Genomic DNA, 16,557 nt, shown 5'->3' with positions numbered 1-16,557 from the left:
TGTATTCAGCTGAGGAAAAGCCTCAGGAAGGCTTTTGGCTTGCATTGGAGGTAAAATTGGCCCACTCAGTGAGAAGCTGTACATTTCTTCTTCCTGTATTTGCCTGAGCTGATGCTTCATTGAATAATGTGACTCATTATTTACATGGTATATTAACAATAGATCATTGACTGGTACCTGTGGTTAAATCACAAAAGGAGGAAGATTAATATGCTTTGCATCTTGAAATAATTTTTCTTTACCTCCAGACTGTGCCATCTCGCTTATTTATGTGGAAACAGGGAGCTACACTGAAAGTTGTCAATTTATGTCGCATATTGTAGCAAATAGAAGGCTGCTGCAAGTGGGCTCTACACCACACACACAAAACTTCCTGATGTGGGAGCTGCCTGCTCCAAAAGCAAAGGAGCTGAAATAAGCTGACTGGCAGCTGCACATGCCATCTCGTGTGCTCCTGCTAGTGATTTTGCTGCTATAAGTCACAGACCTTCCTTGTACTGAATTTCCACAAGGATTGAAAAGAATCTGTGCTTGGAAAACAAGCTCCGAAGCATCTGTAGGAAGCACGGAAGATGTGGTAATAAAGGAGAAAAGCCAAGGAAGGTGTAAGGCAGAAGGGAACAGGCAAGAGGGAAGGGCAGGAGAGAAAATAAAAAGAGCTGTGTTTGGGGGCTGGGGAAACATTCTGGTGAGGACACAGTCTGATTGTACAGTGAAACACATTTCCCAGGGTGCTAGAATCGCTACCCCAGTGGGCAGCAGCACGTCTGGGCTTGCTTATCATTTGCCAGCAATCTGTCTTGCCCTTCCAGCTTCTTGTTTTCTCCTCTCCCATTCATTTTCCCTGCTGGTCTTTAGCATGCTCTCTGGAGCTAATGCTGCAACAGGGCCTTTAATATGACTGAAGAGCTACTGGAACCAAACTCACTGGGAAATTATTTTTAATGAGCAGCAGCGTGGCACTGAAGCAGTGAATTCCATCTCTAACACAACAAAGAAAGATCCTTACAGTGGAAATCCTGCAGCGCAAACTCTTCAGATGAATAGCTTGTTAGAGGATAAAGCAGTTAGGTGAATAAAAGCCTGATTACGTACCTGGAGGTAGAATGTAATAAGAATCAGAACAAGTAAATGAATAATTTGGCTGCTGCTTCTGTCTGTGGGCTGTGCCTGAGCAGTCTTACCCAATACCTGCTTCTGAAAAAGCAGCGGTATTACAAGAGGCAGAGTATTCAGAAGAGGATTTTGATCTGCATTTGACTGCCTCTTCATTTGTCTCTGAGCTGGGACTGTAAAGTGATAAGGAGGCATTTCAAGCTGTTGTCTACACAGGGCGGTCAGTTGGGGCAGGGCACGTGATAGCTGCAGTCGTGCTGAGACTCCCAGGCGGTGATGTGACAATGACATGACATCTCTGCACAGCCTGGCAGCATGATGGCACTGCATTAGATGGGGGTGGTATGGGAGCGGAGTGCTTACACCTGTATTGCAATCATCATCTTTCCTTTGGTCAGATGTGGGTATTGCTCAGAAACACACGCTACTCTGCCAAGCTCCCTGGGCTTCTTCCTGGCTCTGGGGAGCTCTTGCCTCCCCTGAGCTGCCTGCTCTAATCGCAATCCCCAGGCAGCATTTATTCAGCTTGGAGTAAGTGGTTAGTGTTAACCTCTCGCAGACTTAAGTGCCGCTTGCACATTGCTTCCCATTTATTTATTCTTTTTCTCATTACAGTCTAGCCCCATTTCCCTTGGGCTTTTGTGTTGTGTTTCTTTTTCTTTTATTTATTTAGGCTGTCAAGGTCCTTCTCTCTAAGCAAGCAGCCATGTAGTTCTCTACAGGCCTAAGTGTGAAAAGTTCACATACCTAGTATCTCATCAGTGTGTTTGGGATATACCCACTATATCATTACACACTAATCCAGATCAGTGCTGCCAAGGGAAGGGAAAATCCCGGAATCTATTCCCAAACTTGAAAGTACACTTGGTCCATTTGCCAGCACAGAGCTATCTTTCATCTAAGTCCATCCAAAAAGCCAACTACCAACTGCGATTGCCTTTCTTGTGCTCATGACCACTCAGCTTCCCATTGTCATCCCGAGTAATTCCCGTCAGTAACCCGCTACATCTCTCCACACAGGGATGGCACCACCACCTCTTCTAGGTAACTGGTATGCAGTCCAGACTGCTAGCAAAACTCCTCTGCCCAAAATAGGTGGCGAGTGGCTCCATGTCTGATCCAGCTGAATTCATCACCTTGCCTTGTTGAACAAAGCTGGACTTTGCATTTACAGTGGAGTTTCTGTTTGTCTGCAGAGAGAATCTCATCTCTGTGCTAAAGACAAAGTAGTAATTTTCCCCAATGCCTGGCACACGCACAGCAGTCATCTTTTATGTTTTCCCCAATGGTAATTGCTACCTTCTCTCTTCTGTTTTTTCAGACAAACAGCATTAGGAGATGTGCTCTGAGCAAGCCTCTAAGTGAAACATGCCATTGCTTTCACCTGTAGTTTTGCACAAAGGCTCTGATGTTTTAGGTGTTGCGAATCTGTTCATCTACTTGTCACAGATTTCCCTATCACATTAGGTATCAGATAGTGTGAATTTGCCTGCCTCCATTTCCTACCTTGTAATTAAAGATAACATAGCATTCACTTTGTTAAGATAATTTAATGTAAGTCTATGACGGTGGTGCTTTTTCTTTAAGGACTTCTGTTTGATGGTCTTGAATCACATTTATATAACTTAATGAATCAAGCATAATAGCTCCCAGTAGAGGAACACAAGAAATAAGAGATTTTCCCAAGGTTATGCAGGGAATCAGTGTCAGAGTCCCTAGCGGCTGAACCCTGTCTGTTAGCTCTGAGTTAAACTTTTATTATGGAGTTCACTTGGATTGTAACAGATGATATGTGTTAAGAACCGAATATGCAAATCAAATTTTTTGAAATGTGACAAAATCTGCTCTAATGAAGATACATTTTAGTAAGCAAAAACACTGAAGAAGCCACCAGTAATAATAATGTCTTCACAGAAGTTTTTGGCTGAGTGTTATTGCCATATCATCTGAATAGAGAGAACTTTACAGTTTGCCTGGCATTTTGTCTCTAATACATACAATACAGATGTACCTGAAGTGTTATATCATCATCAAAGCACAGAACTGTCAACAAGTGCAAATATGCATCCTTCTTTACTTTTCTGTTCTGCAGAAAATTAAGAAAAATGATTACCTAATCACACACACTCATTTTAGTTCCTTATTATCTCAAATTTAATTTGGAACAAAATTTGCACTTTTATTGTAATTAAAATGTTTTTGTTTGTTTTTAAATGGGGAAAAAAATGCTTTCCCTCTGCAAGGAGGGATGATAGTCAGGAAATAACACATGCAAGTGTGGCTCATTGTGGTGTTTGCAGAAGGAAGTGCTGAGGTTTGATAGGATAGTGTTTTACATTTTCTACTCCATCCCATTTTGGGCTACTGTTTAAATAAAGTTAATGTAGCCAGGGCTCCGCTTTCCGATCTCTAAGTGTAAATCTAGGGCATGCTGCTTAAATAAAGTAAAATAAAAATCTCTAGCATTCAAGAGTAATTACCCCAAATATTGCTGTAGCACCCTTGTTGTAAGCAGCAGTGAAGTCTTTATAATAAAAAGTAAACTGCATTCTTTGGGGTTGTTGCAGATTGATAACATTATAACAGTTGAATAATTTGTACCATTTCATGTTACTCTTCCATCTGCCACAGCACTTTAGCACAGCAGCATCTAGGCACACTGTGATATTTTCGTGTTTTGAAGTAGGGTACTGATTCGAATACATTTATTCTCTCTACATCGAAACTAATCTGTGGAGACTCCCCTTAAGGCCATTATTCAGACTGAGCATCTGTCTGAATGGAAAAGCCCGGCCTGGCACCCATTGCAGATGGGGGTGGGAGCAGAGCAGCTGTGCTTGGGCTCCTTGAAAACAGCTGGATTTGGCCAGCACAGTTACATAACCTCAGCCTCGCGTCCTCTCACGGCAGGCGCCTGCAAGAGCTGAAGCCACGACAAAAATTGTTCCTACGGGCTTAAGCAGGTCACGAATCTCTTCCTGCGATGAGCAGTAGGCAGTTTGAAGTGACAGACCCTGTCCTGGCATGTTCGAGGAAGAACCGCTTCTGAGGCGGGAGGTTGCAGGGGAGCAGCCAGGTGCTGCGTGGGATTGATAGTGAGCAATAAAAAATATTTGCAAGGGCAAATAGTGTTAATTCTTTCTTGGTACTTGAGGAACGGGGCTGTTGAGACAAGGAGAGCTGCTCGGCCCAGCAGTACTCCCCTCAGCTTTGTTTTCTGCCTGCGGGCTTTGAGAATTTTATGGGAGAGCATCTGAGCAGTATCTGGCAGGGAATTAGGCAGAGATGCTTGCGGAAAAAGAAGCAATAGATGAGCTTTCATCATTGAAAGAGAAAGATAAGAAAATGTACGTGTAATAAAAAAAGAGTGCCGAAAAAGGGAGTCCTGAGAATAGGCTTAGGAGCCAGGGGCTCGAATTTGATTTCTCGCATCTTGTTCTGTTGGCTAAGTCACATCACCCGTCTGCCTGATTTTTCTTATCTGTATAATGGGGGACATATTACAGACCTCTCTTTAAGGGGAGGTCTGAGAATTAATGGATGCTGATAGAGTGCCTGGAAGATGAAAAATGCTGAGTATTACCACAGCAAATAGTAACCCCTTTGACTCATTTATGATCTTATTACCACCAAATGTCTCTCCAGCTTCCTGTCGTTTCAACTGAGCCTCCTTCTGATCCTATTAAACACCAGGGGGAAGATCCTCAGCTAGTGTCAGTTGTCACAGCTCCATTGACTTCAATTATTTCTCTTGCACAACATATTTCATCCAAAGCACTTCAAGTATTTTAGAGATATTGGCCAATTAAGCACCACAACCTCTACGGAAGGCATGGAGTCATACCACAGTTAGAAAAGAAAGGTTAATCAACTTACCCAAGGTCAGGGAAAAAGTCTGGCAGAGCGAAAAAAACGGACCAAGATGTGTGCTCCTAGTTCTGCAGGTTGCCTTGGCCAGGTTTTGCTTTGTGCATCTGAAGGGACTCTTCCAAGCTTTGCGTTTTTCAGGATTTTACTAGTGTGAGACAAAGCAGAACTTGCTTCATTTTCAAGCTCCTCATACATGTTTAGCTTTTATCATTCTCATTTTATTCACAGGAAGAGAATTGTGGAGCCTACACATATAAAAGCTGTTTCTTCAGTTGGTGTAAATAAGAAGACTTCCCAAAAGCAATGGGAATGTGACAACTTATACCTGAGGATCTGGTTCCTAGGGCTTATTTCTAGAAACGTATGGCTGTAAGATTCCTAGGGATTTTCAGCCTCTGGTCACTTATGCAGAGTCTTTCTGAAGCTATGGGAAGCTAAACCACCTACTGGTGGTGATTGCTTTTTCCAATATATTGCAAGCCAGGACTTTATCATCGTATGTGCAAATGTTTCTCAGTAAGCTAGTTTGTGCCCTCATGCCTCCTGAAAGTCCAAAATGGTTGCATCAAATAGAGGTACTTAGAATAGACCCAAGTAGAAATACTTTCAATTATCCACAGTAACTCTGCTGTTTCTGAGATGGGATTTTTATTTTTTTCCCCCCAATGTAGGGAGTCTTTGTGCAACTTCAGCATTTTATTCTGCAAATTTAGACTCTCTTTCAAGGAAGCTAGTGAATGCTGTGATAGTGGAGTTTAATTTATAAATAGCCAGCAGACGAGCATGAGGAGAGGCAATGAATAACCCACAGATGGAACAGTTAAAGATCAGTTGTGACATAATCGCAGAGCAGCAATGCAGAGCTGAGGAGAAGCGCTCTGCCTGTTCAGCACTCAAAGAGAATCCACAAGTGTGGTGCTTAATTATAGATACAGTTTTAAGACCCAAATCAACTTATGTTTCTTAAAAAAAAAAAAAAATCTCTTGCCCTGTGAAATTTCCTAGCTATAGCTGTTTAGGCAACTTTGATGCAGTGCTCATATTGCCTGAGTAAGGAATAATTGTATGTTATTGACTTTTTTTTTTTTTTTAAGTTGGAATGGGAAACCTATCAGAGGTATGAATAAATAGAAGTATTTCTTTGCCTGAGAACTTCATTTCCTGAAGCTGCTTTAGATCCTGATAGTGTACTGTCTTTGACTTAAAACCAGAAAACCAGATCATGCCAAAATGCCAGCTATTTATTATTGAGGTAAAGCATAAATGAACCCTAAATGTGCTGTGCTTTTATATTTGAGGGAAAAAAAAAAAAAAAAAAAAAAAAAAAAAAACACACAAAAAAAACCACACACACACAAAAAAAAAAACCACCATATCTCTGTAAAGCTCATGAAGACTTTTACATTGAGGTATATTTTCACATGTTAGCATACACATTTGAGTGAATGCAAGTCAATTCTGGGAGAAGCCAAGTTTATAAGAACTCCCAGAAACACTGGAGGAAGGTCTTAGCTGTATAGAGAGAGAAGCTAGGGGAGAATAGCCAGCTGAAATTCAGATTGATTACCTGTGTTATTCACATTCTTCCCCTCTGCATGTGTGCTTCAGAAATTAGTGTTCTAAAGAAAAGTCCACTCTCTAGAAATTCTTTTGTCTTGTTCAGTACGTCTTGGGGTAGTGGGCTTTCCTGACCTTTTCACCAATCGTACCTTTACCAAAAAAATTGCTCAAGACTCGTCACCTGTGAATAGAGGTGAAGCTATGAAAAGAAGGCTCACTCCAGCCTGGAAAAATTTCCACTGCCATGGAAGTGAAACAATGGGTCTTGACCAGGAGGAGAAGGGGAACTGCTGCTTTGACAGGAACCCAACAAAAAGTAAATTAGGCAGTTGTCCTATATACTTGATATATCTGAGCGCTAACTCGGAAGATGTTGCCTGATTGTCTGAAAGTGACTATTTGGTCCTCAGAAAGATAATGGTTTGCTGTGGAATAAGCAAGGTCCCCTTCTCCAGAAAACAAGCACAGGATGTCTTTGTGTGTTCCCCATTTACCTCCAGTGAATGTGTAAAAGTGCTAGCGTCTGTCTTAAAGGGTGTAGAACTAAGAACAAATGCACATTGTGAAGTGCTCTAATACGTTATTGATAGGTGTAAAAACCTTTTTCTGTTGACAGCTGCAAATAGTTTGTATTATTCACTGTTAACGGGTCCCTAGGGACTTCCTGTTCATTGGAAGAATAAGAAAGCAAGATAAAACATTTATGTGCAGGCTAATTCTTTTTGCTAGGACCTGCACAGTTGGTCTAAACTGGGTAGCAGACCTGCTACAGAACACTGAAAGGCCAACTTTATTTTTACATGGCATTTCACAAGTCTAAAAGCACTCCTAAAAAGCAAGTTTCTCAAATACTAAGAAGTGACCTGGTCAACCCGACTGCACAGGAATACCGTAAACAAGCACATACTGTGTGCCCAGCATGTCCTGCTGCCCAGCAAAGGGTATGTGGGGCTCCCACCAGCTCCAGGTTGATCCCTGGCTGATCGGGTATCCTGTCCATCTAGCTCCTGTTTCAAGTGCTGGTAACAGGTCTACCTTGACTACGGGGCAAAGCTTCTGAAAATACATGTTGTATGTGGTTGGGTAGGGTGTGGCATATGAGGGTCATTGTGCATGACCTAGTGGGGCACCCAGGAGATGTAGGAGTCATCTCCAGAGGGTCATTAGAGGAAATTCACGGATCTCCCTGTTCAGGTAGTATTTTGTGGTCAGTGAGAAGGAGCATTGTAGGAGCTGCATGCTGTCTGCCTGCTGCAGTGTCACTTCTGACACTTAGCAAATATGCAAATCTGGTTCTCACTCATTTTTCCTAGCTCTAAAGAAATGTTAAAATGTATAAAAGCCATCATCCTATCATCAGTTTTGATGATAGCATTAAACAGTGTATTAAAGCATTCCCTTTGGTGTACGATTCATACCTCTTAGCCTGGAGGTGCATTTCTTATTAAAATGTCTCAGATCCACACATTGTGAAATAATATCTACTGAAATTCCCTGTTTTTATTTATGTATTTAAAAGATGTCGGTAAGGGATTTGGGGAAACAAATGAATTTACTGTTTGGTAATAATGTAACATCATAAAAGGTACAGTGCTTATTATGAGAGTTATTTTCTAAGAGATTTTTAGGCATTTCATTTAAATTGGCTTTGAAACGAGCAGTGTTCCAGATGGACTAAAACTATCAGAATGTCCCCAGGGACAGCACGTTGAGTCGGGGAGATAAGGGGACAGCAGAGTTGGAGGGCACTTTAGGAAACGTTGGGCTGTAAGATTAGCTTTTGCTTCCAATCAAAACAAGTCAAGATTTACAGAAGTGACTAGCAGGTTTGGTTACCTTGATTTTCATGATTGGAAACGGGGTTTAAAAGCTCACTGCAGAACGTGTTGATCACTCTTCTCCTGAAACTCAGCTTTCTGCAAGGGTTTGCTAGTTGAGCACCCAAGTATTGAGGTACCTAACACCATACTGCATGCCATAAAACATCAGTCTGGCTGAACAGCTGCAGTGTTAATCTGGAAAGGGGTTAAGTAATAGTCATCAGTTCTGTTGTCAAACAGGGAGGAATTGCAAGCCCCAGAGAAAAAAAGACAATATAACAAATTGTCTGTGTTAGAGAATTTGCCAGAAGAGTTATAGTCACTGCTTATATCAACAAGCTTATATCTTCTGCCAGTGTGGGGCAGAGATAGCTGTACTGGGGAAAAACACCTTATTTGTCGGTGTAATAGCATCTGTAACACAGAGGTTTTCCTCAGAAGAGCTGTGTCCTTTGCAGAGGTAGACAAGGTGAATAATTCACTCAACCAGAGCCAGACAGGGAGAACTTCTTGTTTGGGTGCCCACATAGCTGCCTGCTTGGGGCATCACTGTGGATTTGCAGAGGTCGTTCCTGTGAGCATATATGTATCTCAGCAGCCTGTGAGATCCTGCCCTTATGGGGTGCATATACGCAATACGACAAATGGCTTAATACAATTCTTTCCCATTCTATTTTCTTCCTTTATAATTCACTTATTTTAATTTAAAAGCTTAATGAAATATGTCTTTCTGGCCTGTAAAGGTAGTGCAGGCTCCTATGATGTAGGTGACAGCCTCCCCACCGTTATCAGTGCTCTCTTTCATTTGCTGTTCTTCTTCAGCACTGAAAATGTAATCAAAGTCACTGGGACCCCAGTGGACCTCAACCTGTTGATTAGAGTTGGATAAACTAGACAAATTCCGGTGGGAATGGAAGGCATTTATGATGACTACCTGGCATTTTTCTCTGCCCTTTTTTATGTACTTGTCACTGTATTTTCCCACATCAATCTCATAAAACATTCTTTTGCTCATGCTTGAAATATTGATATTATCCTACAGCAAAGATAAAAGCACATCACAGAGCAATATGGCTTGGTGATAGAATTATCTGCAATACACAGAAATCTCTACTGATGTTTAGGGCTGGCATGGTATTAAACACATTACTTTTGCTGACAGGCATTTTCATTTCCTTGCATCATGCAGGTAGGGGAATTTGAAGGAAATCTAGTTTTCAGTTCTAGATTTGTTCAATAAAAAATGTAAAACAGAAATGCTGGTGGATGTGGTAGCATCTCTTTAAATCAAAAGGAACTCACTGGAAGTTTAAGTAAGTTTCAGAGAAGGCTGTGTGGTTTTGTGTGTACATGTATGCATTTGTATGCATGTATTTATGAATATATCTATTAGTACATAAATATATATTTTGAAACTCACAACTGTTCCATATTTAACAAATCTGAAAGGAACAGGGAGAATTGAACATCAAACAGTTTAAAATCAGTGTTGGTGAACCGCACTTGTGCTCCTTTGGTACAGGCTTTATGATGTGATCGTTGCGAACGTCTTTAATTGTTATTTCCCCCCTATGACTTTCTCCCCATGCTGTGCACAGCAAGGATGAGCTTCTGGCATTAACTGGAGATTTGCTCTAAAAAGGCCTGCCTTGTGCGTAGGATGCCTGCTTCAGTTGTGCTGAAGCAGCATGTGTAGTGGATGGGGCGGGGGATTCTCACCGGGGAGGGAGGTCTTTTGAGTAAAAAAGCAGTAAGGGGCATCTTGTTCTGTCTGCCCCTCATTTTCCCCCATGGGCATGGTATGATGCTGGATATGTTACAAAAAACAGGACTTTTTTCCCAAGCCATCCCTGAATTATGTGTTCATTGTGTTCTGGTCCTTGACTGGAGATCCTACAGCTTGGATGGGAACAATATTGTGCCTGAAAGCAGCAGTCAGGTCAGCGCTAAGCGTGCTTCCACTGTGCGAGGTGCCATAAGGTGCTAAGCTCTCTGTGTAACCGGAATTTGCCATCTGAAATCGCACATTCAATCCTAGTGGGCATTTTGACTTAATTCCTCTGTTCCTGAGTTCTACGTTTGTAAAGTGAGCCTATCACCTCAGGAAGGTGCTGTCCAAAGTAATTAGTTTTTGCAAAACAGTCCACTGCTCCGCTGAGTGGCACCGCAGAAAGGCACACGTGGAAATAAATTACTCTTCAGAGCCGGATTAGACTTGTGTGCGGGAGAAGGGGCCACAAATTGAACAATGAAGATAAACCATGGTATCAAATAACTCTGTGTTCAACAGGCGTTATTCTTCCTGCGCGCTGTGTGAAGGAAAGGTCATGGCAGAACGAGTATTGTGTGCTCACGTAATTACAGGCTGTATCAAAACATACACGCACCAAAACCGGGAACTGCTTTTATGCTGGAGTTATGCAGGATTTTGTGCCTGCAGATCAACCTCTATTTATGTTAAAAATAATAATGCTTACTACTGGTGGGCTCGGCTGGGCGAGGAGAATAGTGGCAGGGGTCTGGGCAGAGCCTGCTCCCCTCTCAGAGCCTGTTCTGCCCCCAGGGCTTCAGCCCTACTTCCCATTAATCAGCGATGATTAGCATTGCTCTCTGTGTACTCTGCGGCACTAAATTCCTTTGGAAAAGTTTGATGCCCTATGTTATTTTGGAAGCTTTTTTTTTTTTTTTTTTTTTTTTATATTGTCAGGATTGCACATACATTGTAGAATAAAACTGAGCATTCTGCTGCTGCACCAAATAGACTCAGACCTGCCCCGAGCACACCTGCTGCTGTGCAGAAGGTGTTGGCTCTGGAGCGGGATATTCGGGGGTCTCTTCCTGCTACCACTGCATATTTTGGTGTTTTGTATGAATCTGACATGCAAATTCTATTTTTTTCTTTAATTGATGAATGATTTGCAAAAATTGAAAGCTGGGCTGAATATCACCAAGGTGACTGTAATGAAATTTGTTAATGGGCCAAATTAGCGAGCATACAGAAAACAAGATGTCTGTGTTACTGTATGATCTTGTCAGGCAGTTTCCCCACAAAAAGCAGAGGCTTACCAGGCTGGTTTGCACAACTGGTACAAAGAAGCTGTGCTGCTCCTTAACCTCTGCTAGCAGCACGCCATCTCAGCTCTAGCAAGCCACAGGCTGTACTTAGCACATGACACTGTATATGCCCACCCCTTGCTTGAGGACACCATAGAGGTGAAATGTGTGTGGTCTGCTGGGATCATGCTGACCAGGGGTTCCTACAGCTCCTTTTGCACGGGTGCTGTTGAGGTTGAACTCCGTAGTCTTTGTAAAGCAGCTTTTCCTGCTGGGTGTGACCTCAGCTGTGCTTTCAGGTCTCAAACTTGACAGTTAGGAGGAAAAAACAAAAACAACAACAAAAAGCCACTTTTCTCTCATCAGAATGTCAAACATTTTTGATCTGGTTAATTCCTAGAAGGTGAGAAAATATGTGTAATTTTACAGCATTCCTTTTAGAGCAGGAGTACCAAAAGGACTGCTCTCACTGTTTCTAGTGAGACAAGAACATACTGTCTTTTGAGATCCGTGGGAGAAACAGTTGCATTTCTCAAGAAGCCCTAAACCAATGTGAAAGCTTTTAATCCCATCCAAAAGGAACAAGACAGGTTATCTCCTGCTGTCCCCTTGAATGTGCCAGCAGTGAATCTAATACATGAATATGTAGACTCTACGTATAAACACACCCTACAAGCAAAGGCTGATCCTGTGCAGTGGAGTTCTGTCGCCTTTTACGTTGCCTCTTGTTCTAGGTACCAGTAAGGTCAGTGCTATTGAGCACGTTTCTTTGTGTGGCAATTTGTATTGTGTGCAGGGCTCCAGGGGACAGTGTGGGGGATCAGACGGCTGTAGGCTGTGAAAAGCCTCTGTGTGCATCCATCATTTTCAAGGCAGCGGGAAGGCTCATTCTTTTTGCCAGGCGTTAGCTGCAGGAGCTTGGATGTGCCTCCACCTCGGAGCTGCTGCTGGCCTGCTACGCAGGGAATATTCAGCATTCAGTGCATCCGTTCTGCAGCTGCCTGGCAGAGCACCGAGCTTGCAAGAGGGCATGAGAGAAAGCATAACCCTATTTAAAACTACTCAGGCTCATCAGCAGGCTGTAGTATTGCAGAAGAGGAGGGGTAATGTGGCTGCATAGCTCTTACTCATGCAAATAAGGTGCCAGCTGGCAATAGTGAGAAGGGAATAGTCCCTGGAAGTGAGAAACGATGCATGCCACAAGGTAAAGAGGTGGGGTTGTGCATGTGCTGGCCTTGCTCCTTGTCCTACTCTAGCCTATGGAACAGGGAGATAGGATGGGAAAAAAAAAAAAAAAAAAAAAAAAGGGAAGACAGGTGGTCACAGAGAGGGGAGACAGAGGAAATATCTCAGATTCTCAAGGGGAAGACAAGTTCTGGGAAAGCTAAGGCAGCACGCAGGGGAGAATGCTGTTGCCTAGCTAAGTTTTAACTAGACAAGAAGGCTAGTAACTAGCAGTGGGGAACCAAAACAACTCAATTTTAGCTTTTTATTCCCTCACTCCAAAGGCAAATAAATGCATATTTAAATGATCAAAGCAGTTAAACACTGCTCCAGTGAAGTAGCATTCTGTTGCATCTGCCTAGCAAACACCTGGATGTGCCTCCACAGAAAAGAGATTTTGAAGTGCTCACTGATCAAGGATTCTAGTTGGGTCTTAAATGTGAGATGTCTTTTTATTGCTAGTGCATAATTTAATTTTGAGGCCACTGGTGTCTGATGTGTATCTTAAAATCTGAGCTCCTGCAGGCACATGGTGTGTCAGTGTATCTGCTCATTTAATTCTTCTGAATATAAATTTTCTAGCTATTACAGATAGAAGCATGAAAATACCCCCAGTTTCCCTCTACCCTTCCTCAAAGCCAAAAGGAAAAGGCAAGCGAAACAAATGCTATTATGTTATGTACATCCCTTTTTGCACTGAGGGGCCAATTCCCAGTTTGGGACCTTAGAGGCTGGTAGATTTAGCAGCCTGGGCTCCTGGATTGTAGCCTGTAGTGGGGTGGCCCCCATTTCTGCTTGGGAATGGGCCGACTGTGGCAGGTGGTGAACAAGGAAAATGACCTTTGTGAGACTTAGTTTTTCCAGAGTATAAAGTCCCTCTTGAGCTGGCTGGCTGAGCAGACCCAGGGATGGCCCAGGCTGCAGTGAACTCGTGCAAACTGTCTTGCAGAGGGCTGCTTTGCAGTGATCCTGAGGTTCCCCTTCTCAATTTTCAAGTTTTCAAAGCTTACAAAATGACTTGAAGAACAAGTTTTGTCTGACTTGGGACCGCACATCTCACTTGACAGTGGTGCAGGACATGGAAATGCGTTAATGCAGTTCTGCTTCTGCTGCTGTGCAGTGATGCCATTTTGCAGCATGTTTTGTTGAACATAGGATGTGTTCACGAACATCTTGAACATAGGATACAATAATTTCTCTGAGCCCTAGAGTTATCTACAGAACAAAATGGGATGCTCCTCCTGACATGTTTTTGGTAAGATCAGAAATGTAATATATTGTCCAGAGCCATTTTTTCAAAATCTGAGAACACTGAGGAACGAGCTGGACCAAGCAGCTAGGAGTGACCTTTGGGATGGTGAAGGAACCGTGGTTGGTTGCTCTAAGAGGGAAGGAGATGATTGAGCACAGCCACCAAGCACAGCCAGGCTCAGCAGCTCTCCCTAATTCTCTGGTTTGTAGAATAGTCAGCGCTGCCTGCCCTTGTCTGTTATTGCACGGTTCTCATAACAATTTACTACACCACCCGTCTTTCTCAGCACGTCACAGCTACCAGAGCCATGTCTGGATGGGCACCAACGTGGAGGCCCGAGCTGTTCCCACTCCGTCCTTTTTAAGTGAAGTTTCCCCAGCTGCACTGTCTGCGGCAGGGCTGGTGTTTCGCTAAGGCCTCGGCACTGCCTTGTCTGTGGAGGTGCTGCAGGCTCTGGGGTCACAGCTCCAGGGGATTAGTCACTGCCTTCAAGCTCATGCTAAAAGTAATAATAATTAAAAATTATTAATAATAATAATAAAGCAATATATGGCTCAAATGCATTAAAAAAATACAGAGGGAGTAGTTTTATGTAGGAGAAAGACCTTTTAGGTCTGCTCATGCCCTATCTGGAGTCATTTTCTGCCTCATCTTTCCTTGTGTGTTTTCCCATCCTCCTGCTTCCCTGGGCAGAGTCGTATCCTGCACGATGCTGCGGGTGAATGCCATGAGCTGTGCTGTGGGTCGCTGCAGTCAGCTGGCCCCGGGAATGGTCAAGGGCAGTGGTCTGAGAGAGAGGGCAATTTTTAAATTAAAAGGGGAAAAAAAAGAGCAATCCATTTTAGATATGGGAGAGAAAAACATTTGGAAAGCTTTTCACTTAACAAGGCTCTTCTGTGACATTTAGATGCATTTATACAAGTTAAAAAGGAATTTGGCACCTTCCCACCTCACTCAGCAGGCTTAGAAGAGAAAAAGCAAATAAAAAGACAAGATTACTTGATATGTTGCTTTGTTTTGTTCACATGAAGCGTTGTGCCCGTTGATGTTGGCTGAGTACTATTACAGCCCACAAAGGGCCTTGACAGCAGAGTCATATTCAGCCAGGACCAGGGCTTTCTTTCTAATGAGGAAAGATAATTATCGTGCCAATCTCTGATCGCTTTTTACTAGGTGCATTTAATCTAAAGGAAGATAGGAGCATCTTCCATCTAATACAGACTTGAGAGCGGGGCCAGCAGGTGTAACAGAGTAATCACTCTGAAGGATTTGTTCATTATTTCCCAGAAAGACAGAGGGGAAAAGTCTTTGTGTCACTGTCTCGCTCCGTCTTTGCTGCTCTTGAGTTCAACTCGTGCCGTTTGACCACGATGGCCCCACTTCTCTAAGGATCTTTAGATCCCATCAGAAACGCTCCTGACAAGCATTTATAACTGGGTTTGACAGCCAAGTGCTCTCTCTCTCCCCCCCCGTCTCTTTCTGCTTGAAAGGGAAAATCTGAGTTGTGTTGGATGAGAAGTGGCTGATGTGGAGTCTTTTCTGAGGCATCTGCTCCTGTAGCTCTAGAGCTGTGTGGGCGCAGTCGTACGCTCGCGTGCATTTTTGTACAGTGCAGGTATCTCTGTAGATATGTGTGCACCTATCTGCATTCACGTGGATGAATGTACTTGTGTCTTTGCTGTGAAAACACACAGGTGCACATCCCAGGGGAGCGTGTTTTGAGCACATACTCTGGGAGATGTTTACATTGTGCACGTTAATTTGCACTCAGTGCATTCATATCTACAGATTTATGGCTTCTGATTATAGGGGTTCTCTAAGACTTCTGGGAGAGCTATAATTTAGGATTGTCTCATGTATCTTTTTCTCAGTTGCAATATAAATTCATGGAGCTCCTGGTTTTGCACACTTGTTCCTAACACAGATTATCTCACTAATCCCATTTAGTACTTGGTCCCACAGTCACACCAGAGTGGTTGCCACTGGCTTGGGAGCAAGTGGCTCTGGATAGCACTGCATAAAGTGATTTGCATCCAGGAAAAGGACGAACAATTCGATTGTGAAATACAGCAACGTTAGGAAAAGGGGTCTTCCTTTAGGACAAGGTTTTGGGATTCTCAAGCAACATGGTCAGATATAGAAACTCCAGCTAATCTCACTAAGATTTCATTTATTTTGTCTTTACCGTTACAGTTAATTCTTTTACAACATCTCAGTGTTCACCATTTCTAACATGGGGTAGGTCTCTGCAGTGAAGGTGCACACTGAGCCTGGAGACAGCTGGTGGGAACATTGAGCTGTAGGTGCTGTGGAAGTGGGATTTTTACATGTTATCTGGATTACTCCAGGACCAATAATGGAAAAGTTGGCAGGATTTGACTTGTTGGATTTAGTTGTCAGGCTTAACAACTCATTGCAGTGAATGGAAGCATACAGACCTCACAAGCCTGTAGTTTTATGATACCTGCAGGCTTATCACTGCATTGGTTTATGTGTGGTTCAAGATCTTCTCCCCATATACTTCTAGATCGAGACGAGTATATCTTGATCACCTAGTCCACTGAATAAGCAATTTTTCTTGCACTCTAGGAAGGTACAGCAGTGGTGAAGGAGAACATCCTGACCTCTTTTGATTCATGCACACTATTCACTGCAACACAA

General features: G+C 42.9%; 1 protein-coding gene and 1 long non-coding RNA gene across 21 annotated transcripts in view; one reads left to right on the top strand and one right to left on the bottom strand.

Moving 5' to 3' along the window:
* The window catches only part of LOC311437756, a 73,619-nt gene extending 68,504 nt beyond the window's left edge, over window positions 1-5,115 (bottom strand). Inside the window, exon 1 of the long non-coding RNA XR_014693683.1 lies at window positions 4,993-5,115. This is a non-coding gene — a long non-coding RNA (uncharacterized lncRNA). The remainder of the gene's footprint in view (window positions 1-4,992) is intronic.
* The window catches only part of NRXN3 (neurexin 3), a 979,419-nt gene that overhangs the window by 581,747 nt on the left and 381,115 nt on the right, over window positions 1-16,557 (top strand). The window lies entirely within an intron of this gene.

Source organism: Aythya ferina (genome assembly GCF_964211825.1).
Source record: "Aythya ferina genome assembly, chromosome: 5".
Taxonomy (NCBI): Eukaryota; Metazoa; Chordata; class Aves; order Anseriformes; family Anatidae; genus Aythya; species Aythya ferina.
The sequence above is the reverse complement of the archived record's forward strand: the minus strand, read 5'-3'. Positions and strand labels throughout refer to the sequence as shown.